This window comes from Carcharhinus amblyrhynchos, chromosome 16 (genome assembly GCF_965287045.1).
Source record: "Carcharhinus amblyrhynchos chromosome 16, sCarAmb.v2.hapA, whole genome shotgun sequence".
In the NCBI taxonomy this organism is placed as follows: domain Eukaryota; kingdom Metazoa; phylum Chordata; class Chondrichthyes; order Carcharhiniformes; family Carcharhinidae; genus Carcharhinus; species Carcharhinus amblyrhynchos.
Genome location: NC_137339.1, coordinates 44,925,732 through 44,949,386, shown reverse-complemented (window position 1 = coordinate 44,949,386; position 23,655 = coordinate 44,925,732). Strand labels below are relative to the sequence as shown.

Here is a 23,655-nt window from a genome sequence, read left to right as displayed (position 1 = left end):
TGAATGAAAAACAACAGCAAGCAGAATGGTAATTAAGGTTAAATGGTGTGATGGACTTGAGGAGGCGCTAAAATGAGCAAGAGAGAAATAGAAGGAAATAGTGATGGAGATGCCAACTCTGGCTGGACACATTCCTGGCAATGTCATAACCTGAACCCCTGTCACTAACTGCCCCACCCTTTGATCCATTATTAGTCACCTAACACATCTATCCTCATGGTGGCATGACCAATTAGAAAGCAGCTCATTATTTAATTGGATAATTCTTGACCATTTACTCCTTTCCCAGATATTTTAAAACTGGTAAACAAAAGGGAACAATTAAAATGAAATTCCGCTATAATATCTCTCCTGCACTGCGGGGTAGATTAATCTCCAATTCCTGGAGCCTACAGAGCAATTCTCAAGGGTTGGCGATCCTGGATTTGGATGAAATTGCCAAGAGGTTTGTGCGGAACCCAAACGCTAGCCTGAACCTGTTCTATGCAATGCTATGAATTTTGTGTGTGAATGAGAGATGGAGCATGAGAGAGTGAGACAGATCAGAATTTATATTTGTAAAGGTAACACGGAGTTGTAGAAGTAGATTAAAAACTGTATGATCTGGGTGTGCATGAGGGAGAATGGGAAACAAAAACAAGTGCATTCCGGAGAACAAATCTCATTGGGGGATACAAAGAACAAAGAACAAAGAACAACCCAGCACGGGAAACAGGCCCTTCGGCCCAACAAGCCCGCGCTGCCGCATCACCCTACCCTGCGTGTCTACGAATAGAACCCCTGACTTAGCCAGATTCAGGGGAGAATAGTGTCAATTTGGTAAAACCAATCAGCCTAAGAGCACATCTTTGGGGTGTGGGAGGAAACCGGAGCGCCCGGAGGAAACCCACGCATCCACAGGGAGAATGCACAAACTCCCACAGACACAGGCCCAAATCCATGTATCTGCACAGCTAGCAGTGCTAGTCACTGAGCTGTTGCGGCGCCCGTCTACCGGTCCAGGATCAAGCACACACACCAACACGAAGTACTAGGCCACTCCCGGAACCTCCAAGAGTAGCCCACGCACGACCCACCGTGTGCATGCCCCTCGTTTGACAACGAGGTGGACCTCCACCTGCGGAATAAAAGACAAAAACGTTAATCACAAGCCTGCCTTTCCGGTGTCTCCCGAGGTTCTAACCCTTATTTAATAACCCCTACCATAACCCTCCATCCTCGTTTCACTCATGTGCCTATCTAACTGAACCTTAAACGAGTCCAACGTTCCCGCCTCCACCACCCTACTTGGTAGCGCGTTCCATACCCCCACAACTCTCTGCGTAAAGAACCTTCCTCTCATATCCAAATTATACCTCTCCCCCCTCACCCTTAAATCATGTCCTCTTGTATTTGTAACCAATCTAGGGAGCAGTCTCTCACTATTGACTCTGTCTATTCCCTTCAGTATCTTATATACCTCTATCATGTCCCGCCTCAATCTCCGTCTTTCCAAGGAGAACAGTCCCAGTTTCTCCAACCTTTCCTCATAACCCAGCCCCTCCATGCCAGGCAACATCCTGGTAAACCTCCTCTGCACCCTTTCCAGAGCCTCCACGTCCTTCCGGTAGTAAGGTGACCAGAACTGGACGCAGTACTCCAAATGCGGTCTAACCAACGTTCTATACAACTGAAGCATTAGACGGCAGCTTTTAAACTCTATACCCCTTCCTATAAAGGCTAGCATTCCATAAGCCTTCCTGACAACATTCTCCACTTGTGTCGCAACCTTCATGGATTTGTGAACCTGCACTCCCAGGTCCCTCTGTGTTTCTATACTCCTAATTTGTCTACCTTTAATCACATGTTCCATTTTTTTAAAGAAGAAAGGCCAATAACTGGTAAAAGTTAATTGCAAGGCCATATTCACAATGGTCAATCAAGTGCTATAAAGTAGTTTATAAAGATAAATATCCAACTGGAAATTTATAACCAAATCCACTAAAGTTGCTGCTCCAGCGCTGGAACACAATGAAACAAATAATCAATAAAGCTTTCAGATATAAACTTGAAGCTGGCATGGTGGCAGAATGGTTAACACTGCTGCCTCACAGAGCCAGGGACCCAGGTTCGATTCCTGGCTAGACTCTCTGTGCGGAGGCTGCACATTCTCCCTGTGTCTTGTGGGTTTCCTCCGGGTGCTCTGGTTTCATCCCACTGGTTAGGTGCATTGGCCATGCTAAATTCTCTCTCAGTGTACCCAAACAGGCGCCACAGTGACGTGACTTGGGGATTTTCACAGTAACTTCATTGCAGAGTTAAGGTAAGCCTATTTTTGGCACTAATAAATAAACTTAAACTTGCACGTGACAAAATAAATCAAATTTAAGCAATGGCACCCTCTGCTGGTGAGTAGATTACTCTGCAGTTTGTCTGCAATATACTGGAAAGTATGTTTTATAATAGTTGATAGCACAGAGAGATTTGTCCTTCTGAAGTTCAGTACCGGGTTCTGCCATGCTGTGGAGAAGCTCAGTTCTGACACTACACTGAACTCCAGTGTTCTTGTTTCAGTTCGATTTATTTTGTTGCGGACCACCTTCCCCCGCACTTATCTCAAGCAGAGAGCTGTTGGACCCACCTTCCTCCCTGCCCTCACCCCCCCCACCCCGGAAAACCCCCCCCTCCTCCTCCACCCCCCTCTGATCTCAAGCAGAGAACTGTTGGATGCTTGGCACTTACCTCCTCACTAACTGGAATGCCTGAATCAAACTTCTGTGGAGCATGTCCGCTTCGTGCTAATTTTGGATGGGCGAACACGATGGTAGAGGGGGAAGTGACGGTCAGGTTGGGCGTGCTGTCCATTAAGTCAATTTAAAAATGCATGCAAATTCATTTAAATGGCTGTCGCACCTGTTTTGGGTGTGGTCCTGATCGCGGCCATTTTAGGGTCTTGGTAAAGGGGAAAACAGCATGGAGGCGAGCATGGATCATGCTACTCGCCTCATACCTGACTTTACCAAGTTTTCGCATCTGAAAATGGGCACAGTGCAACTTGATGGTAAACTCGGGCCCGTAGTGTTACAGTCATAGCTAGATTGTAGAGAAAGATCAATTTATTGCAAGGTAGGTCCATTCAAAAGTCTGATAGCATCAGGGAAGAAGCTGTTCTTGAGTCAGTTGATATGTGACCTCAGATTTCTGTATCTTTTTCCCGAAGGAAGAAGATGAAAGAGAGTATGTCCGTGATGCATGGGATCCTTAATTATGTTAGCTGCTTTGCTGAGGCAGCAGAAACTGTAGACAGAGTCAATGGATGGGAGGCTGGTTTGCGTGATGGATTGGGCTACATTCACAACTTCTTGTTGTTTCTTACTGTCTTGGGCAGAGCAGGGGCATACCAAGCTGTGATACAACCAGAAATAATGCTTTTTGTGGTGCATCGTAGCTGACATGCCAAATTTCCTTAGTCTTTGAGAAAGTAGAGGCATTGGTCGACTTTCTTAACGATAGTGTTGGCATGGAGAGACCAGGACAGGTTGTTGGTGATCTGGACACCTAAAAACCTAAAATAAATGAAGCTTTCGACCATTCGACTTTGTCCCATTGATGTAGACAGGGGCATGTTCTCCACTACATTTCCTGAAGTCGATGACACCTCCTTTGTTTTGTTGACATTGAGGGAGAGATTATTGTCATTAATCTAATTGAACAATGAGGCAGACTTAATGGGTCAAATGTTTTGCTCTGTTCCTATGTTACTAAGTTAAAATAACTTGAAGTCATGAAGAGGCTTGACAGGGTAAGTAGTGAAACATTGTTTCCCTTGCCTGTGGTGTCCAGAAGATGAGGACATAGATTCAGGTTAAGGAGAACATGATTTAGGACTGAGATGAAGAGATTTTTCTTCAAAAGGTGATGGATCTTTGGAATTCTCTACACCAGAGGGATTTTGGATGTGCCATCATTGAATATTCTTAAGGCAGATTTGGACAGATATTTGGTTTCTTGGGGAATCAGAGAATATGAAGGGCGAGTGGAAAAGTGGGGTAGAGGCCGAATACAGCCATGATCATATTAATGGTGGAGAAGGCTCAACAGACCATGGGGTCTTCTCTTGCTCCTATTTCTTACTTTTGTTTGACCAGTCACTCTATTAGCAAGATCATATCAGCACAAAATTGAACAAAAAGAGAAGCTGAGGTGAGGTGGATAAAATAGAAATGGTCTTTTGTGGATTATAAATGCCAGGACAGGCTAGTTGGGCCATGTGACTTGCGGCTTCTATGGAATTTTCTCTGGGCTGCAGTTTGCACAACAAGGTGAAGATGCAGCAGTAGGCAGAAATTTACCCCACACCAACACTCAGTAACTGTCAAATGGTTTTGACTAAAAGACTCTGCTGTAAAAAAGGAAAATACAGTCCAAAATAGTAATTTTATTCAGCTTCCAGAAAAAGTGCCAGCAACAAATTCACAAATCAAAGATTCTTCCTAAATAATATACAAGTCAAAAACAAGATACAAAGTAACAGCTTTAGTTCTGTTTAAAACATTAAAGATCATGTTCCAGAGCTAGAGTGTGAGTTCCAGGGTAAAACCATGTTAGGTGTAGACAAAATGGAACAAGAAAGAGTATAAGGATAACATTCCAATTGCACAGTTTAACCTAACCTTTGGGAAACTTATGGGATTGCTCGCAATGTTGGTTTTACACTTGCTGAATTTCATTCCCCATTGCAGTAACTGGAGGGTAACATTGAGCTGAATGTAAAACTGTGTTCCTGGTGACCTTGTGGTTTTCTTATCCCGGAGTTGGGTTCACAAGTTAGGTATCCCAGATTAAAGAAGATTGAAACAACTTTAACTGTAAATGCACTTCATACTACCCACCTTTCTGATAGTGGGACTGGATAATTCAGATCACTGCCTCAGATGTTATCTGTCCCTGACACCAGTGGTCTCTGTTAATAACTTTGCAGTTGCTGATTGGGATGTTTTAATACAAGGATGGTTCCATTTTACTGAAGGACACCAGAGTGTGAGAGCCCCCAGCAGCAAGCATGCACTCGGTGTGTAACAAAATAAAAAAAAATAAAAATGACAAAAATTGATGTTTTAGCCTGGCTTGAGATGATGTTCAAAGGGAAATATAGCTTTGAACTGGTGACAATAAATGGGTGACAATTCAAACTACTTGGACGACGTTGCTTAGTCAGCTTTCTACTGTGAGTGGCAGTGCAATTAAAATAAATGGACAGAATAACTTGAGTCCCATGTTATTAAAATAAATGTGTAGAAAGTTGAATGGTGATTATATTGCACTGAAAATATATGTTGAGCTTTACTTGAACGCTGTGTGAAGCCAGTGATGATGACGTCAATGTGGTAATGGGAGGGGGAAGTAAAATGTTCTTTCACATTTGAATCATTTGCTGTTGCTCTTATTCATTTTTTTTGTTGTAAGTCATCCATTTTCTCATTCATTATACCTTTAGGCCAAGCCACTTCAAAAATACTTCATTGGATGTAAATTGTTTGTGCAAATCTTTACAAAAGCACAATAAACTCCTGACAGCTGATACCAAGGCCTGAATTCTTCAATGGTGCATGCCCTGCCGCCACTGCCAGTGAGAACGGAGAATTTGGTGCCCAGCCAAATCTCCGTTCACTGCAGTGGGACTGGAGAATCCCAACCACGGCGGGGGGTAGAGAATTCCAACCTAACTTCTGTTAGGACAGCTAACACAATGTTATCCAAAATGAGTGTGTGTGTCAGGGATCCGGCTGCTAAAATCTCTCCCAATATACGCTTCCACCCATCCCTAACAAAATCTGTGATTCATCTGCATCATTTAGTACTGTGCTTAGATTTGTGCAATTGTTATTGCGTTGGGATGGGTGTAAAGTTCATTCTGCTGCTGTGTTTTAGAGCAGTTGGAATCCTTCAGTGTCCACTGGCCTCAGCCAAAGCCACTTAAAATCCACCAAAATCGAAGCCTCCAAAATCCATGCCTCCTAAATCCATGCCTCCTGAACAGAGACCCCCAAAATCAATACCTCCTGAACTAAGGGCTCCAAAATCAATACCTCCTGAACTAAGGGCTCCAAAATCAATACCTCCTGAACTAAGGGCTCCAAAATCAATACCTCCTGAACTAAGGGCTCCAAAATCAATACCTCCTGAACTAAGGGCTCCAAAATCAATACCTCCTGAACTAAGTGCTCCAAAATCAATACCTCCTGAACTAAGGGCTCCAAAATCAATACCTCCTGAACTAAGGGCTCCAAAATCAATACCTCCTGAACTAAGGGCTCCAAAATCAATACCTCCTGAATTAAGGGCTCCTAAATCAATACCTCCTGAATTAAGGGCTCCAAAATCAATACCTCCTGAATTAAGGGCTCCTAAATCAATACCTCCTGAATAAGTGTCTCCTAAATTGAAGGCTCCTGAATTGAAACTTCCTAAATCTATGCCTCCTGGATAGAGGCCTTCTGAACAGTAGCCTGCTGAATTAATAGCTCCTAAATCAATGCAGTTCAGATAGAGGCCTTCTGAACAGTAGCCTCCTGAATTAATAGCTCCTAAATCAATGCAGTTCGGATAGAGACCTTCTGAACAGTAGCCTCCTGAACTAATAGCTCCTAAATCAATGCCTCCCGGATACAGACCTTCTGAACAGCAGCCTCCTGAATTAATAGCTCCTAAATCAATGCCTCCTGGACAGAGATTTTCTGGATAGAGACCTCCCGCATCGAGGCCTCCTGTATCGAGGCTTCCTGAGTAGAGGCCTCCTAAACCCAGCCCTCCTGAATTGAGGCATCCTGAATCTAAGCCACCTGAATTGAGCCCTCCTGAATCAAGGCCCCCTGAATCTAGGCCACCTGAATTGAGATCTTCTACATCACAGCCTTTACAACAGATACGGAAAAATAATTTTAAGCAAAGGCGACAACATTTGTGCGCTCCAGATTTCCTCTGCTTCTTCTTTCCACTTCTGCCTGCAGTCCTCATTGTATTGTTATTTTGCCTTGGTCTTTCTTCTTGCTGGCTAGTGCTGCCTCCCATATCGACTTAATTTTGCTGAATGAAGTTAAAAAACAGGTGTAAGTATTGATATAATTATTGATGACATTAAGCTTTGTATTAGTTTTTGTTGGAGAGAAAATGACTAAGAGATGAGGAAGGAACAATGAAAGGACAGAGATAGATCTATGTGGAGGTAGTGGGATTAAGACTAAAAAGCAACTTAGTATATGAGACAAAGGAGGAATTCTGTTTTTTCTAGTCTCGCTTGATCTTTCTGTATTCAGGAGCTCAGCGCCCACAGGATCAGTAGGAGTTGTGAGGAGGTGAGGGATAATAGCCTGATAATACTTGACCATTGATTTTCCTTGTCTCCCAGGGGAAGGGGAGAAGTCAGAGAGTCATGGCCTCAACTCAGAACCACAATGAGGCTGTGTAAGCACTGGGACTGAAATTCATTTGTGGGTCACTTTTAGTCACTGGGCCAAGTGATTTTCAATAAATTGCTGTCCTGTGTTGTTACCTCAATATGTAATGATTCCTAAAGGGTAACAAGTTTGACATAACTGCAGCAAATATCAGCACCCAGGGGAATTTGCACAGGGACACACAAAACTGGGAGGGAGGAAAATACCATGGAGTCTTCTGTACACAATCAGAATGTGCAAAGCATTGGGATTAAAGAACCTCCTTCCACAACACTCATGACATCTCCTGATGACCACCTTTTCACTTTTCTGCTGGATGCTGCTTGCCTGCCAGGGAAATCCCAGTGGTCAGACAACTTTTCCTCTTTGCTCGCCTGATCTTCCCCAGCAGCCTTTCCCCAATTTTTTGATCCCCTCCTAGCCCTGCCAACCCTCCCACCGAGGCTCGGATTCTCAGCGCCATCCTCAATCTGGGCAATGGATGTTTATTTATGACAGGAATAATGATGAACTATTTGAGTTTACAATCACAGAATCACAGAGGTTTACGGCATGGAAACAGACCCTTCAGCCCAACCTGTCCATGTTGCCCTTTGTTTTAAAACCCCTAAACTAATCCCAATTGCCCACATTTGGCCCATATCCTTCTGTGCCCGTCGTACCCATGTAACTATTTAAATGGTTTTTAAAAGATAAAATTATACCCGCTTTTACTACTACCTCTGGCAGCTTGTTCCAAACATTCACCCCTCTCTATGTGAAAAAATTGCCCCTCTGGACACTTTTGTATCTCTCCCCTCTCACCTTAAACTTATGCCCTTTAGTTTTAGACTCCCCTATTGACTACCTATCTTTTTAAATGCGTTAGAGTTTATGAAAGAAGCATCAGGATACATTAAAGACCAAAGGAATGTCTCAAATGGACTTCCAAATGGAAAAGAATAAAATTAGATAGAACATGACGTGGGTTTGTTCTGGGTGCTCTGGTTTCCTCCCACAGTCCAAAGATATGCGGGTTAGGTTGATTGGCCATGCTGAGAAATTGCCCCTTAGTGTCCAGGGATGCGTAGATTAGAGGGATTAGTGGGTAAAATATGTAGGGATATGGGGGTAGGGCCTGGGTGGGATTGTGTTCAGTGCAGACTCAATGGGCCGAAGGGCCTCTTTCTGCACTGTAGGGTTCTATGGTTCTATGGCAAGTGAAGTGAAAGGTAATAATAATGATTTTTAATTATATGAAGATAAAAAATAAAAATGCTGACTGGAACATTGGGAAGTGTGTTTGGGTGAATGTGATAATGAAGTCTATAAAATTGGTAAACAAGTGAATATACACTGTTCCTTGAGCATGATTTATAGATTGCAGTAATTTTTCGATAACAGGTATTCAGCTAACTGATTTCTAATTTCCCAGTTTCCCTCTCTCAGCTTTTATATATAGCAGAATGAGCTGTGCAATATTTTGTTCAAGAGATATGACTTCTGAATCGGGAGAATCATAAAATTCGACCCATTGAGCCTGCACTGCTAACAATCCCATCCAGGTCGTATCTCCATGTATTTTACTTGTTAATCCCCCTGAGACTAAGGGGCAATTGAGCATAGCCAATCAACCTAACCCGCACATATTTAGACTGTGGGAAGAAATTGGAACACCTGGAGAAAATCCACGCAGAGACAGGGAGAATGTGTAAACCCCATGAAGACAGTCACCCAAGGCCAGAATTGAACCTAGGTCCCTGGTGCTGTGAGGCAGAGGCACTAACCACTGTGCCACCTTGCCGCCAGTAATCTTTGGAAGATTATAGTTGGGGCATCTGCAATGTTCTCACCTATTTCATTTAAATCTCTAGGATTTAATCCATCTAGTCCTAGAATCCTGTCACCCTTTAATGATATTGTTTTCTTCATTATTGTTACATTAATTGCTTGCTTATGATTCAGTCTTCCCTTTCTTTGGGAGGTACACTGTTTCAGAGCAATTCTTTAACATGTCCCCCATTTCCTTATTATCACTGACAGTATCATTGTTAACAATCCGACTCACTGCTTTCCTTTGAGACTGTGGCAGAGTAGCTGACAATGGTGGTGGGGATCTTCAATTTCAGTCTGACCTTTGATACAATTCAACTGGAGAGGCTGGCACTGAAAACAGAGGAAATGCAAATCAGCAAAAATATTTGTAGATGAAATGTACATGGCTGATCAAAGGGTGGTGGCACAGGAATTGTCATTATCCTTGGGAATCCATAGTGAGTTCTCACAGGCGTGTGTTTAGGGAACTCTTTTGTTTCATATCTTTACAAATGATCTGGAGCTAGGAGGTGCAAGCACACAAGCAACACCTTTAAATAACGTGAAGCAGAATGATTGAGGGAACAGAAGTGATAACATAAACTGAGCAGGTTCTCACTGGGAATGAAAAGATTGCGAGATGATATGATTGTTGGTTTTAAGATTCTATAAGCAATAGGTAAGGCAATTGGGATACACAGCACTGGGAGCCGACCAGGCTTTGCCATAGAGTCTCAGAGTCATAGAAGTCTACAGCACAGAAAAGGCCTTTTGGCCCATTACGTCTGAGCCAGTCAAAAAGAATCACCTAACTATTTTAATCTATTTTCTAGCACTTGGCTCATAGCCTCACATGCCTTGGCATTGCAAGTGCATATCTAAATACTTCTTAAATGTTATGAAGGTCTCTGCCTCCAGCACCCTTTCAGGCAGTGAGTTCCAGACTCCCACCACCCTTTCGGTGAAAATATATTTCCTCACATCCCCTCTATTGCCCCTTCCCTTAAATCCAAGTCATTGAACCCTTGACCAAGGGGAAAAAATTCTTCCTGTCTACTCTATCTATGCCCTTCATAATTTTATACATCTCAATCATGTCCCCCCTCATTCTCCTCTGCTCCAAGGAAAACAATCCCAGTCTATCGAATCTCTCTTCATAAACTAAAACTCGTCAACTCAGGCAACATCCTGGTCAATCTCCTCTGCATCCTTTCCAGAGCTATCACATCCCTCCTATAATGTGGATCCAGAACTGTGCACAATATTCCAGCTGTGGCCTAACTAAAGCTTTATATAGTTCCAGCATAATCTTTCTGCTATTAAACTCTATCCCTCAGCAAATAAGTCGAGTATACCACATGCTTCTTAACCACTTTATCCACCTTATCTTTATCTACCTTAAGGGTCAAGTGTATACGCACATCAAGGTCTCTGATCTTCAATGCTTCCCACTTCATAATGTCCCACCTAAGTGTATCACCTCACACTTACCTGGATTAAATTCCATTTACCACTGATCAATCCACCTGACCAGCCTCCTATAATCTGAGGCTATCCTTCCTCACTACCACCCCACCAATTTTCATATCATTCGCAAACTTACTGATCAACCCTCCTATATTCAAGTTTAAACCATTTATGTAAACCACAAACAGCAAAAGCCCCAACACTGATCCCTGTGGATACTACTGGATACAGACTTCCAGTCATAACAACACCCCTCAATCATAGCCCTCTGCTTAATGCCACCCAACCATTCCAGGATCCAATTTAAATTTCCTTGGATCCCAAAGGCTCTTCCTTTGGTTTCAATCTGTCATGTAGAATCTATCAAAAGCCTTGCTGAAATCCAGGAAGACTACGTCAAATGCATTGACCCCATTTGCACACCTGGTCACCTCTTCGAAAAATTGAATTAAGCTCTATTAAGTTTATTTCTAAGTCACAAGTAAGCCTTACACTAACACTGCAATGAAGTTACTGTGAAATTCCCCTAGTCGCCACAGTCCAGTGCCTGTACGGGTCAATGCACCTAATCAGCAGTTGGTCAGACATGATCTCCCCTTAACAAAACCATGCTGACTGTTCTTGATTAATCCTTGCCTCTCCAAATGCAGATTAATTCTATCTCTTAGAATTGGTTCCAATAGTTTCCCCACCACTGAGGTTACATTGACTGGCATGTAGTTTTATAGCTCATCCTTTCCTCCCTTCTTGAATAATGGTACCACAGTGGCTGTCCTCTGTCATCTCTCTTGTGGCCAGACAGGAATTGAAAATTATTATCAACACCCCGACTATTTCCTCCTTTATTTCACTCAACAGCCTGGAAAACATTTCATCCAGCCCTGGAGGTTGATCTACTTTTAAGCCTGCCACATCACTCAGAACCTACTCTCTGTTTATGCTCATTTCTTTAATTGTATCACAGTCCTAATCCCTGATATCTATACCCACATTGTCTCTCTCACTAGTGAACACCGACAGAATGGATTCATTTAGAACCCTATCTACGTCTTCCAACTCCACACACAAATTACCACTGTGGTCCTTAATGGGCCTATCTCTTTCCCTAGTTATCCTTTTATTACTGTTACTAGAGAGGTGGTGCGCGACAGACTGGAGGGGCTGATTGTGGACAAGTCCCCAGGACCGGATGGAATGCATCCGAGGGTTCTGAAAGAAATGGCGGAGGTGATAGTGGATGCCTTGGTGGTTATTTTCCAGACGTCGCTGGATTCCGGGGAAGTGCCGGAGGATTGGAAAACGGCTAATGTTACGCCGTTGTTTAAGAAGGGTGCCAGGCAAAAGGCGGGGAATTACAGGCCGGTTAGTTTAACGTCTGTGGTAGGTAAAATGTTAGAATCCGTCATTAAGGAGGAAATTGCGAGGCATCTTGAAGGGAATTGCTTGATAGGGCAGACGCAACACGGTTTCATTAAAGGGAAGTCGTGTCTGACAAATTTACTGGAGTTCTATGAGGATGTGTCTAGGGCGGTGGATAGAGGAGAGCCGGTGGATGTGGTCTTTCTGGATTTTCAGAAGGCGTTTGATAAGGTACCTCACAAGAGGTTACTGCAGAAGGTCAGAGGACATGGAGTTGGGGGTAGGGTGTTAGCGTGGATAGAGGATTGGTTGTCAAATAGGAGGCAGAGAGTGGGGGTCAATGGGTGCTATTCGGATTGGCGGTTGGTGACTAGTGGGGTGCCCCAGGGGTTGGTGCTGGGGCCTCAGCTATTTACCATTTATATAGATGATCTGGAGGAGGGAACCGAGTGTAGGGTGTCGAAATTTGCTGATGACACCAAGATTGGGGGAAAGGCAAATTGTGCGGAGGGTGTGGAGAGTCTGCAGAAGGATCTAGATAGGCTGGGCGAATGGGCCAGGAAATGGCAAATGGAATTTAATGTTGGCAAGTGTGAGGTGGTCCACTTTGGTAGGAAGAATGGTAGGAAGGACTATTACTTACGTGGCGAAAAACTGCAGCAGGCGACGGTGCAGAGGGACCTCGGGGTCCTTGTGCATGAGTCGCAAAAACCCAGCCTGCAGGTGCAGCAGGTGGTCAGGAAGGCGAATGGGATGCTGGCCTTCATAGCGAGGGGGATTGAATATAAAAGTAGGGAGGTCTTGCTGCAGCTGTATAGGGCATTGGTGAGGCCGCAGCTGGAGTACTGTGTGCAGTTTTGGGCGCCGCACCTGCGCAAGGATATTTTGGCCTTGGAGGGAGTGCAGAGGAGGTTTACTAGGCTGATACCGGAGTTGAGGGGGTTGAGCTATGAGGAGAGGCTGAATAAACTAGGCTTGTACTCGTTAGAGTTTAGAAGAATGAGGGGAGATCTCATTGAGACGTATAAGATGATGAATGGGATGGATAGGATAGAGGTGGAAAGACTCTTCCCGCTCAAAAAAGACAGTAGGACTAGGGGGCACAGCCTCAAGATAGAGGGGGGGCGGTTCAGAACGGAGTTGAGGAGGAACTTCTTCACTCAAAGGGTGGTGAATCTCTGGAATTCTCTGCCCGTTGAAGTGGTGGAGGCTGCCTCGCTAAATATTTTTAAGAAGCGGGTTGATGGGTTTTTGATAAGAGAGGGGATTAAGGGTTATGGGGAGAGGGCGGGAAAGTGGAACTGAGCCACGACAGATCAGCCATGATCTTATTGAATGGCGGGGCAGGCTCGAAGGGCCAGATGGCCTACTCCTGCTCCTATTTCTTATGTTCTTATGTTCTTATGTACTTGTAAAACAACTTTGGATTTTCCTTTATTTCACCTGTCACTGTCCTTTCATGTACCCCTTTTGGTCTCCAAATTTTCTTTTTAAGTTCCCTCTTGCACATTCTGTACTCCTCCACGGCTTCTGCTGTTCTGAGGCATCAATGTCTGCCATTTCTGCCTCGGTTTGTAATAATTGCGAAACTCAGTCAATTTGGTAGGAAATCTTGAGGAAGTGAGGGTGTTTGAAATGAGTAAAACCAGAAATACAAGGCAATGGAATTTCAAAAGGAACAATTTGTAAATAGCCTGCCAGAGGAAACAAGCATACCTGGGTGAAAGACCTCCTAAGAATTTTGGAGATTCTGACCTGTCAGTCGGCTTCCTGTGGATCGACAAGTTAAGCAGCTTCAAGCTAAAGGAGGGCTGATAAGTTGGCCTACGGGGTACATGTACACACATTAAAGTTAAAAAGTAAAATGATTGAAAGGAACAGGTAAATTACAAAAGGAAAGTGAAGGCTGGCAGGAGAGCCATTCTGCGCAATCCTTTACACTGGGAACACACTGGCCAAAATCTTGAGCCTGCATTCGCCATTGGCGAGGCTGCCAGTGGGGGCTCAATATCTGAAAGTTGTAGTTCCTGTCGCGACTTTGGATCCTTCACATCCCTCGCTTGCAACTCCATCAGGTGCAAGCCCTGAATGGGTGTGAACCTGCTTTGCATGCATTTACTTAATCCATTCCTCGTCATATCTTGACTCCCTCGCCATATCTTCAAACTGCGTGATGTCACATCGATATGGTTTACAACAGATGTGAAGATGTTGTGGTTGGTGTCCCTAGGGTTGATCGCCCAGTGCCCACTGGCACTGCCCATTGGCACAGGTTAGCTCAGCCCAGCCAGCAGCATGCCAACCTGGCTGTACCAAATTGTGCCAAGGGGTTGGTCCCAGTGAGAGTGTCATGGGAGTGGTGGGAGTTCATGCAGCTGTGATTGTGGGCCAGGAGCAGTCCAACCAGAAGGGGATGCTGGCAATAACTGTTGCAGGGAGGGTTGCACCAACTTTGACTGTGGGGGGAGCAAGGGGCCAATGATTGGTGGAGGGCAGGGAGGGGTGGGGAGAAGTGAATGCTTGCTCCATTTGATCGTGGGGAGGGGAGCCCTTGAGGTCTCAGTGGTGGGGTGGGGGGCTGGTTTATTGGAGAGCTCTGATCTCTGAGCATTCGGGTTTTTCTGGCGTGTGTTTAGGCCCCTCTTCATTCTAAGACAGTATGAATCAGGCCCCCTTGATTTTTTTGGCAGAATCTGGAGAAAAAGCTGACCGATTTTTTTTGCCAGAAACAACATTCGACCATCTTTTCAGTAAGATTCCCCCCAAAAGTGTGTGACATTACACACAAAGAAAACTGGAGAAAATACTGGGACAATACATTGAGCTATAGGCTGAGAATGCCAGAATATTCAAGGAGCAAGAAGATGCAGCAGGAGCTTCAAGGAAATTAGTCTGGCACCAAACCATGATCTCTCCGGAGGTTTCACTAAAATCTGTCAGATCCAAGCGCACATCAGCCAACTGAGGGCAGTTATTACTGAGTGGGCTGAGGTGATGTAGTTGGGAACCTTACCCCCTCCCCTCATTCTCTTCCATAGAAAGACTGCAGAATCATCTTTAAATGTAAATGTTTTTATTATTGTCATTACATCACATTGATACCACAATGAAGTTTCTGTGAAAATTCCCCCCGCACTCCGGTACCTGTTTGGGTATGCTGAGGGAGAATTTACCACGGCCAATGCACCTAACCAATATGTCTTTAGAACACTCGGTTAGTGGGGCATTGACTTCCACCAAGTCCTGACAATTATCAAGCAGGACTCCACTGAAAGCCATGAGTATCTTTACAGATAAGCTTCATCACAACTTCCAGTAAACTGGGGATGGTAGAGGCTTCAGTACCTTCATTCAGAATGGCCTCCACATATTCACATGCAGCACCCTGTGTGTCTCCGTCATTAAAAACAACCTGGGGTGATCTGGCTCCCTTTGTAGACACCCATATCTGTATTCTCCAAAACAACCATCAAAATTAAGATTGAGGCCGACAAAGATCCGATATCCAGCAAGGGATCTAGGTCGTCCAGAACCCATGGACAAAGAAAGGGTTGTTTTAATTGCTAATTCCTGGGCCATTCTCTTTGTTACTGCTGCAATAGTTATATGATCATGACTATAACACTGAGTCCCATTTTCCCCTCCTCTCCCTGGACAGATGAAGCCTGAGACTGTCGAAGAGCTACTGGAGAGGATGAGGGCAGCAACAGAGACCTTGTAGATCAATAATGGAGCACAGCTGGGTGCCACTGTGCATCTGTCATCCAAACGACTCAAGATCTCCAGTGATTCCAGCAGGCCTCTTGGCAAAGTTGGTTTCTCTTCTTTGACGTGATGATATTGGGCAACCTGTAACCCCACACTGGAGGCCATCAAAATTAATGTTTGATCAGTTCCACTGTTAGCATCATTCCCAAACCTCAACACAAACCTTGTTCATGCCTCAAGTTTAAGTAGAATGTGACAATTTAAGCCAGATAACGATGCAAGAACCTCTCAGCCTCAAGCTAGACAATGATAGGGTTCAAGTCACAGTCCTCTGCTCCATCCAGATGACCATATATAATATTCAGGGATTTGGAGTACTGATGGGCCTAGAGATTATCAAGCAGTAATGTATTACCTCTGATGTAACACTAAAAAACGCACCCTCCACTCTGATGTGTGACGTGCACTTGAAAAGAATCAGAGCCAGGTGAACCAGCCATCTCTGATGGCTCTGAGTTACAGGCCATCCTAGAGGCAGTGTTAAGTAGATTCACAATCCATTAACATGATTCATAAACATGAAGAGATCTGAAGAAATGAACCTGTTCCCGAGAAGCAGTACCATTAGCTCGCAGAGAGTATGTGATACATTTGAGTGAACATTGAATCATTGTTAACTCAGGTTGTTGTCTGTAAACATCAGAAATTGTTCAAGTTTTAACAAGTACCAAGAGATGTTGAGATGGGATGGAGGGCGCAGGTGGTGACAGTTCTTTCCAACTGTGAATTTTTTTTTGCAAAATATTACCTGAAGTGACGCAATCACATGTCCTGGAATGTTTTGCCCTGGCCTCTTGCTAAAGGTAGAGAATTTAACCCTCTCCATTAACAATCTTTTCAAACATACATTTACTGTACAATAACCTTTCTGTTATTTGGCCATTTAAGTTTTTCAGTTGCCAGATAGGCTGGTAGAAAAGGTTAAGGCGCATGGGATACGAGGCCAGGTAGCTAGGTGGATTGAGAACTGGCTGGGAAATAGGAGACAGAGGGTAGTTGTGGAGGGGACCTTGTCAGGCTGGAGGCCAGTGACCAGTGGTGTGCCGCAGGGCTCAGTACTGGGACCTCTCCTCTTTGTAGTCTACATAAATGACTTGGAAGAGAGCGTAAGTGGTGTGATCAGCAAGTTTGCTGATGACACCAAGATGGCAGGGTTGGCGGGTACGGAACTGGATTGTCAGGTGATACAACAGGATATAGATAGGTTGGTGCAGTGGGCAGATAGGTGGCAGATGGCATTTAATCCTGACAAATGCGAGGTGATGCATTTTGGACGGAATAATGCAGAGAGGAGCTATGTGATAAAAGGTAGGCCGATTAGGAGTATAGACGTACAGAGGGACCTGGGAGTGCAGGTTCACAAATCCATGAAGGTTGCGTCACAAGTGGAGAACGTTGTTAGGAAGGCTTATGGGATGTTAGCCTTTATAGGAAGGGGCTTAGAGTATAAAAGCTGCTGTCTAATGCTTCAGTTATACAGAACATTGGTTAGACCGCATTTGGAGTACTGCGTCCAGTTCTGGTCACCTTACTACCAGAAGGACGTGGACTCTCTGGAAAGGGTGCAGAGGAGGTTTACCAGGATGTTGCCTGGCATGGGGGGACTGGGTTACGAGGAGAGATTGAAGAAACTGGGGCTATTCTCCTTGGAAAGACAGAGATTGAGAGGGGACATGATAGAGGTATATAAGATACTGAAGGGAATAGATAGAGTTAATAGTGAGAGACTGCTCCCTAGACTGGGTACGAACACGAGAGGTCATCATTTAAAGGTGAGGGGGGGGAGGTATAATTTGGAGGTGAGAAGAAGGTTCTTTACGCAGAGAGTTGTGGGGGTCTGGAATGCGCTACCGAGTAGGGTGGTGGAGGCAGGAACGTTGGACTCGTTTAAGATGCAGTTAGATAGGCACATGAGTGAAACGAGAATGGAGGGATATGGTAGGGGCTATTAAATAGGGTTAAACCTCAGGAGACACCGGAAGGGCAGGCTGTAAGATTAATATTTTTTGTCTTTATTCCACAGGTGGAGGTCCACCTCGTGTCAAACGAGGGGCATGCACACGGCGGGTCGTGCGTGGGCTGCTCTTGGAAGTCCAGGAGTGGCCTAGTACTTCATGTCGGTGTGTGTGCTTGATCCTGGACCGGTAGACGGGCTCCACAACATCTCAGTGACTAGCACTGCTGGCTGTGCAGACACATGGATTTGGGCCTGTGTCTGTGGGAGTTTGCGCATTCTCCCTGTGGTTGCGTGGGTTTCCTCCGGGCGCTCCGGTTTCCTCCCACACCCCAAAGATGTGCTCTTAGGCTGATTGGTTTTACCAAATTGACACTATTTCTTCCCTGAATCTGACTGAGTAGGGTCCCATTCGTAGACATGCAGGGTAGAATAGGTGTAGGGCGATGCAGCGGCGCGGGCTCGTTGGGCCGAAGGGCCTGTTTCCCGTGCTGGGTTGTTCTTTGTTCTTTGTTCTTTATATAATTGGACAAATTAAGCCATTGGTCTCTTCATCTTTTTTTAATAAACAAATGACCATAGCTTTCAGTTCTGTGTGAATATTGATTGCACAGCAAGAGATCCAACAATTTTAAAATCTAAGGACTGATCTGCAGACACTACGGACAGGATTTTCTAGCTGTGCTCACCCCTAACCTGAAAATCCCAGCCCAGGTCAATGGATCTTTGCATGGTCTGCTTGCACCCCCACTAAATTCCATTGCACAAGTCACAACATCGTTATTTAGGTGGAGGCTTTGTCTTTCAATGTTGAACTATTTTTCAGGACAAAATGCACGCAAAGGGGGAAATATGGACGATCCTCCAAAATAACTGTGAGAACCTTGGAACCATAGAATTTCTACATGCAGAAGGAGAACATTTGGCCCATCAAGTCTGCAATGACTCTCCGAAGGAGCATTTTACCCATGCTGTTGGGTTTGCTTGTGGCCAAATTTTGGGCATGGCCCCTCCTTCTTAGGTTAATTGAGGGACTATGGAATGAGATGAGGCTTCATGCCTTGGGAAAACACCCTCTAGTGCTTGCTTCCTACCCCTATCCCTCATCTTGTCACCACTTTTTGATTTGATTTGATGCATTATTGTCACATGTATTAGTAATCAGTGAAAAGAATTTTTTCTTGCATGCTATATAGACAAAAAATACCATTCATAGAGAAGGAAACGAGGGAGTGCAGACTGTAGTGTTACTGTCATAGCTAGTTTGTAGAGAAAGATCAACTTAGTGTGAGGTAAGTCCGTTCAAAAGCCTGATGGCAGCAGGGAAGAAGTTGTTCTTGAGTTGGTCGGTACGTGAGCTCAGATTTTTGTACCTCTTTCCTGACAGAAGAAGGTGGAAGAGAATATGTCTGGGGTGTGTGTCCAGACATACTCTCTTCCACCTTAATTATGCTGGCTGCTTTTCAGAAGCAACAAGAAGTGTAAACAGAGTCAATGGATGGGAGGCTGGCTTGCATGATGGATTGGGCTACATTCACAACCTTTGTAGTTTCTTGTGGTCTTGGGCAGAGCAGGAGCCATACCAAGCTGTGTTACAACCAGAAAAGCTGCATCTGCAAAATTTGGTGAGAGTTGTAGCTGACATGCCAAATTTCCTTAGTCTTTTGAGAAAGTAGAGGCATTGGTGGGCTTTCTTAACTATACTGTTGGCATGGGGGGGAACAGGGCAGCTTGTTGGTGATCTGTGCACCTAAAAATGTGAAGCTCTTGACCATTTCTACTTTGTCTCCATTGATGTAGACTGGGGCATGTTCTCCACTATCCTTCCTGAAGTCAATGACAACCTCTTTTGTTGTCTTGACATTCAGGGAAGGATTATTGTTGTTGCACCAGTTCACCAGATTCTCCATCTCATTCCTATACCCTGCCTTGTCGTTGTTTGAGATTCGACCCACTGTGGTGGTGTCATCAGCAAACTTGAAAATCAGGTTGGATTCCTCCTTGTCCCCTCCACATCTAGCTCACACTCAACTTTCTCCAGGAATCCAATGATGATTGTTGATGAATTTCTAAGTGAAGTACCCACAGTGACCAGTTGTCTCAGTAGCGTGGCCAATACTGGAGAACAACAGGCTTCTGCAGCTTTCCAGAGTAAGTGAGATCCACTCATTTCCAGCTGATTTTTGCCAATCCCCAACCCCATCGCCAGTATTAAATTCTGCCCCTCCAGACAAAACTGTCTTCCAAATCATTTAATAAGATCAGTGAGTGTCCAAAAATGGCTTGCAGCAAATGGTATGTATAACATGATCTTGGAATACCAGTGTAAGTGAGATTAACATGCAGAGAAGCATGGTAAACTCACACTGTAAAATGGATATCAGATATGTTCAACTACTTGATAACAGCACAGCATACAATGGTTAAATGGCCACCAGAGTGTGACAACATTTAAAATCATCAAGGTATTGGCACCTAGAGAAACCAACTTGGAAACCATCAGGGAGGAAGGCCATAGAACTTGAATTCAGAAAATTGAAGGCAAGGGACAAATAACACTTAGCAAGAACTATCCATGAGTTGGATGCACGTTAACAGAGAGCTGCAGAATCTTTTAAACTTATACATGTTGTTTGAAATATGTACAGTTGCATTATGCCAATAATTTAGAGTTAGCTGCACTTCCTCAGACGGGTAAGGAATATCAGTGAGTGATCTGCAGGTAGATATTGATGATGGATCATATCTTACTGGTAATATTTTCATTGAAGTGAAATAAATGGTTACACTCTTTGTGGAAAAGAATGCTGGAAAAGATTACGATGAATTACGGTCCCCTCGGGTTTGAATTGTGGGAGGGAGTGTATTGAACAGCAGATATAGTACAAAATTTTCAAGAAGTCCAAGACAACATTTATCAAATAATTAAAGAATCTAAGGAAAGTGTGGAAAGAAAGATATTCATCCACTGAAACATAATTCAGTTTCTCTCTCCATAGTGGCGATCCAACCTGCTAAGTATTTTTTGTTTCTCTTTTCCTGTGGAAATAACCTCAACTGACACACTCTGATACATTGTTCAGTTTGGTTTGCAATTTACAATTTGCTTCCCTCAATTTCCATTCTCTCACTCATTTTGACAAACTCATAATTCAACATATAATCCATATAATCTGTCATTCGTTTGCCTCTTTGCTAACTGCTGCTAGCTGGGTTGTTGTTTTCAAGCACACATAGAAACACTGCTTCCTCACAACGCCAGGGACCTGGATTCCATTCCTGGCTTGGGTCATTGTCTGTGCAGAGTTGCATGTTCTGCCCACGTCTGCTTCCTGGTGCTTCGGTTTCCTCCCACAGTCTGAAAAGATGTACTGGTCATGCTAAATTTGTCCTCAGTGTACCTGAACAGGTGCCGGAGTGTGGGGATTTTCACAGTAACTTCAGTGTTAATGTAAGCCTACTTGTGACACTAACAAAATAAATAAAAACTTTAATCTCCCTCTGTATAAAAGCAAATTACTGCGGATGCTAGAATCTGAAACGAAAAGAGAAAACCAAAAGAGAAAAGAGGAAAGGCATTCCTGGAAGAGAAGTGGCAGTTGGATAAAAGCGAATTATTGCGGATGCTGGAAAAGAACCTTTTGACAAAGGGCCATCTGGACTCAGCTCTTTTCTCTCCTTACAGATGCTGCCATTGCTGAGATTTTCCAGCATTTTCTTGTTTAGTTTAATCTCCACCTTCTCTGTCTCTGGTGCAAACATCCATCCTAAATAATGGAAGAGTCATTCTTTCATCTGCCATTGCTTCTGTGCTAAAACTACCAAATAGTCCGTAGTCATACAAAGTGTCGTTATGGCATAAGAACATAAGAAATAGGAGCAGGAGTAGGCCATCTAGCCCTTCGAGCCTGCCCCGCCATTCAATAAGATCATGGCTGATCTGTTGTGGCTCAGTTCCACTTTCCCGCCCTCTCCCCATAACCCTTAATCCCCTCTCTTATCAAGAACCCATCAACCCGCTTCTTAAAAATATTTAGCGAGGCAGCCTCCACCACTTCAACGGGCAGAGAATTCCAGAGATTCACCACCCTTTGAGTGAAGAAGTTCCTCCTCAACTCCGTTCTAAACCGCCTCCCCTTTATCTTGAGGCTGTGCCCCCTAGTCCTAGTGTCTTTTTTGAGCGGGAAGAGTCTCTCCACCTCTATCCTATCCATCCCATTCATCATCTTATACGTCTCAATGAGATCTCCCCTCATTCTTCTAAACTCTAACGAGTACAAGCCTAGTTTATTCAGCCTCTCCTCATAGCTCAATCCCCTCAACTCCGGTATCAGCCTAGTAAACCTCCTCTGCACTCCCTCCAGGGCCAAAATATCCTTGCGCAGGTGCGGCGCCCAAAACTGCACACAGTACTCCAGCTGCGGCCTCACCAATGCCCTATACAGCTGCAGCAAGACCTCCCTACTTTTATATTCAATCCCCCTCGCTATGAAGGCCAGCATCCCATTCGCCTTCCTGACCACCTGCTGCACCTGCAAGCTGGGTTTTTGCGACTCATGCACAAGGACCCCGAGGTCCCTCTGCACCGTCGCCTGCTGCAGTTTTTCGCCACGTAAGTAATAGTCCTTCCTACCATTCTTCCTACCAAAGTGGACCACCTCACACTTGCCAACATTAAATTCCATTTGCCATTTCCTGGCCCATTCGCCCAGCCTATCTAGATCCTTCTGCAGACTCTCCACACCCTCCGCACAATTTGCCTTTCCCCCAATCTTGGTGTCATCAGCAAATTTCGACACCCTGCACTCGGTTCCCTCCTCCAGATCATCTATATAAATGGTAAATAGCTGAGGCCCCAGCACCGACCCCTGGGGCACCCCACTAGTCACCAACCGCCAATCCGAATAGCACCCATTGACCCCCACTCTCTGCCTCCTATTTGACAACCAATCCTCTATCCACGCTAACACCCTACCCCCAACTCCATGTCCCCTGACCTTCTGCAATAACCTCTTGTGAGGTACCTTGTCAAACGCCTTCTGAAAGTCCAGAAAGACCACATCCACCGGCTCTCCTCTATCCACTGCCCTAGACACATCCTCATAGAACTCCAGTAAATTTGTCAGACACGACTTCCCTTTAATGAAACCGTGTTGCGTCCGCCCTATCAAGCAATTCCCTTCAAGATGCCTCGCAATTTCCTCCTTAATGACGGATTCTAACATTTTACCTACCACAGACGTTAAACTAACCGGCCTATAATTCCCCGCCTTTTGCCTGCAACCCACGGTTCTACAAGGTAATCTTCAAGTTAATGTTGAACTGGAAGTTAACATTCAAAAGCTGGTTCTGTAATTCACACCAAAATCTTTTTGCAAAATATAATTTGTTCATCAAATACCACACTAAGTGCAATAATATTCAGGTTCTCTACATACATTGCGCACTCTTGAGGTGTTTCAATACAGTCATAGAAACATTAAAGACATTTCACTGCTAACTTTCTGGCACTGTTCTGGGGTTTACTCACTCTGGTCTCACTGCTCTGACTAACAGCATTGACACTCACCTGTAGCAAATTCTCAAGCTGTAATTGTAGTTGACATGACATCTCTGGAAACACCCTGTAACTCCACTCTACTGTGGTCAAATTAACTATGAACACAATAGTTCTGCGTTCTGCGTTGAGGAGTAGAGGAAGCCCTGTCACCAAATCCTTAAATGGAAAACAATGCAAGGTATGTGTTTGACTGACATCTCACAGAACCAATAAGCATTCCTGACTGTGGGATCAATGTATTAATTGGGAGCAACTTTTACGCACAAAGTAAATTCAGTGAGTTGGGAGAAGTTACTTTCTCCTAAAAGATCAGTGGG

At 44.4% G+C, this 23,655-nt stretch overlaps 1 long non-coding RNA gene across 1 annotated transcript; it reads right to left on the bottom strand.

Moving 5' to 3' along the window:
• Positions 1–6,915: 6,915 nt before the first annotated feature.
• On the bottom strand, positions 6,916–23,403 carry LOC145353761 (uncharacterized). Its single transcript, XR_013888763.1, has 3 exons — positions 23,348–23,403; positions 9,484–9,581; positions 6,916–7,065 (listed from the first exon to the last, which is right to left on the bottom strand). It is a non-coding gene; the product is annotated as an uncharacterized LOC145353761 (long non-coding RNA).
• Positions 23,404–23,655: the final 252 nt, after the last annotated feature.